Source organism: Nothoprocta perdicaria, unplaced genomic scaffold (assembly GCF_003342845.1).
Source record: "Nothoprocta perdicaria isolate Ctin4 unplaced genomic scaffold, notPer1 scaffold_336, whole genome shotgun sequence".
Classification (NCBI taxonomy): Eukaryota; Metazoa; Chordata; class Aves; order Tinamiformes; family Tinamidae; genus Nothoprocta; species Nothoprocta perdicaria.
This window is the reverse complement of record NW_020455573.1, coordinates 96,020-98,461: the sequence shown is the minus strand read 5'-3', so window position 1 is coordinate 98,461 and position 2,442 is coordinate 96,020.

Sequence of the window (2,442 nt, the reverse complement as noted above, 5' to 3'; positions counted from 1 at the left end):
ACTCGCCCCCAACGGCCGGGGACTCGCCCCCAAAGGTCTCGGACTCGCCCCCAACGGCCAGGCACTAGCCCCCAACGGCAAGGGACTCGCTCCCAACGGCTGAGGACAAGCCCCAATTAGCCGTGGACTCGCCCCTAACGGCCGGGGTCTCGCCCCCAAAGGCTGGAGGACTCGCCCCAAATAGCCGTGGACACGCCTCCAACCGCTGCGGACACGCCCCCAACGGCCGCGGACACGCCTCCAATGGCTGAGGACACGCCCCCAACCGCTGCGGACACACCTCCAACCGCTGCGGACGCGCCAATGGCACTGCAGGCACGCCCCCAACGGCACTTAGGACACGCCCCCGAATGTCTCGGACACGCCCCCAAGGGCTTCGGACACGCCCCCGCACAATGAAGCCTCTCCTCCMATAACTAAGCCCCGCCCCCTCGTCTAGGCCCCGCCCCTAGGAGGCCCCAGCCCCGCCGACCCAGCCTATGCAGCCCTGCCCCGCCCCACGGCTTGGCCCGGCCACTGGCCCCACCCCCATCCCCTTGGCCCCGCCCCCCCGGCCTCCGGGGCTGAGCCTGGACCGGGCCGCAGGGAGCTAAACGGACCGGGTGGCCACGGGGCCGAGCCCTGGACCGGGTCCTGCCGGCCCCACCATCCCAGTGCGACCGGAAGCCCCCTCAGGGTGCTGGTGCCATCGGCTGTGCCCTCACCGTCCGTCCCGGTGACACCAGGACTGGCTGTGCCCCCCACTGTCCATCCCGGTGACACCAGGACCGGCTGTGCCCCCCACTGTCCATCCCGGTGACACCAGGACCGGCTGTGCCCCTCATGGTCCATCCTGGTGACACCACAACTGGCTGTGCCCTTTGCCGTCCATCCCGGTGACACCAGGACCGGCTGTGCTCCCCACCATCCATCCCAGTGACACAAGGACCGGCTGTGCCCCTCACTGTCCATCCCAGTGACACAAGGACCGGCTGTGCCCCTCACTGTCCATCCCGGTGACACCAGGACCGGCTGTGCCCCTCGCTGTCCATCCCGGTGACACCAGGACCAGCTGTGCCCCTCGCCATCCGTCCCGGTGACACCAGGACCGGCTGTGCTCCCCACCATCCATCCCAGTNCTCGCCATCCGTCCCGGTGACACCAGGACCGGCTGTGCTCCCCACCATCCATCCCAGTGACACCAGGACCGGCTGTGCCCCTCACTGTCCATCCCAGTGACATCAGGACTGGCTGTGCCCCTCATGGTCCATCCTGGTGACAYGAGGACTGGCTGTGCCCCTTGCCGTCCATCCCCGTGACACTGGCACAAGTTGTGCCCCTTGCTGTCCATCCCGGTGACCAGGACCGGCTGTGCCCCCCGCCATCCATCCCGGTGACCAGGACCGGCTGTGCCCCTCACTGTCCATCCTGGTGACACCAGGACCGGCTGTGCCCCTTGCCGTCCACCCAGCAAGGCCGACACAGGCGGCAGCTCCGCAGCGCCGCTCCCGGGAGGGCTCCGCGCACGAGGGCAGCCCGGGAGGCCGCTGGGCCACGCAGATGCCGTCCATGGGCCCGGCCCCCGGGAGCCGCGAAGCCCCCGCGCAGCGCGGGACGGCAGGGCCCACGCTGCCCCAAAACTCCCTGGTGGCGCCTTGGCAAATCTGCCCCGGCACCTCCAGATCCTGTGGGCACCAAGAAATCCCTTCCTCAGACACACGCCACAGCGCCGGGCAGCAGGAAATCGGGCTTGGCCTAAAATGCTGCTTTTTGAGCTAAGCGGTTTGAGGACCGAGCCTAGGAGATTTAACAAGCCCCAACATCAGGGCTTTTTTGGCCCTGATCCACTTTTAATCCACTTGGACTCAAACCAAAGGCTCACGGACACCTCAGAGAATCCCCAAATCCCGGCTTTCCTCGGCCCCAATATGCGATTAACCCTCCTCAAACTCTTTCCCCAGGCCCAAGGTGGCTGAAGTCAAAGGCGGCCGAAGTTGAGCGTGGCATCGCCACAGCCCGGCTGGCACTTTATGGCTCCAGGTCCAAGTCTCTAGGCCCTGGCAAAGAGGTTGTGCCGGCTCCCTTAGCTGCTCSTTCAGGGCTCCTAATAGTTTTCCCACCTTTTGAGGAACAGCAACTAGACCTTCTTGCTCATGGCACCCAGGGCACAATTTCCATGAATTAATTTCCACCACATCACCTAGGAGTAGCAACCTCAAGCACGGATTCATATCCACTGCTAAGRATGGCCAGGAAAAATGCTGGTTAARGTGCCTGAACTGGCTGGAGCAGCTTTTGGGAAGCATCTTATGAGCCCTACATAGGTTGAAAACCTACAAGGCTTTTGGTTTTCGTGGTTTTTAGGATACAAGCTCGTGTAGATGGGCTTAGAGCTCTAGTGGAAAAGACGCAGCAAGAGCTTATACCAGAACCTGAAACGCAGCAGAAACGGGCAGATACTGC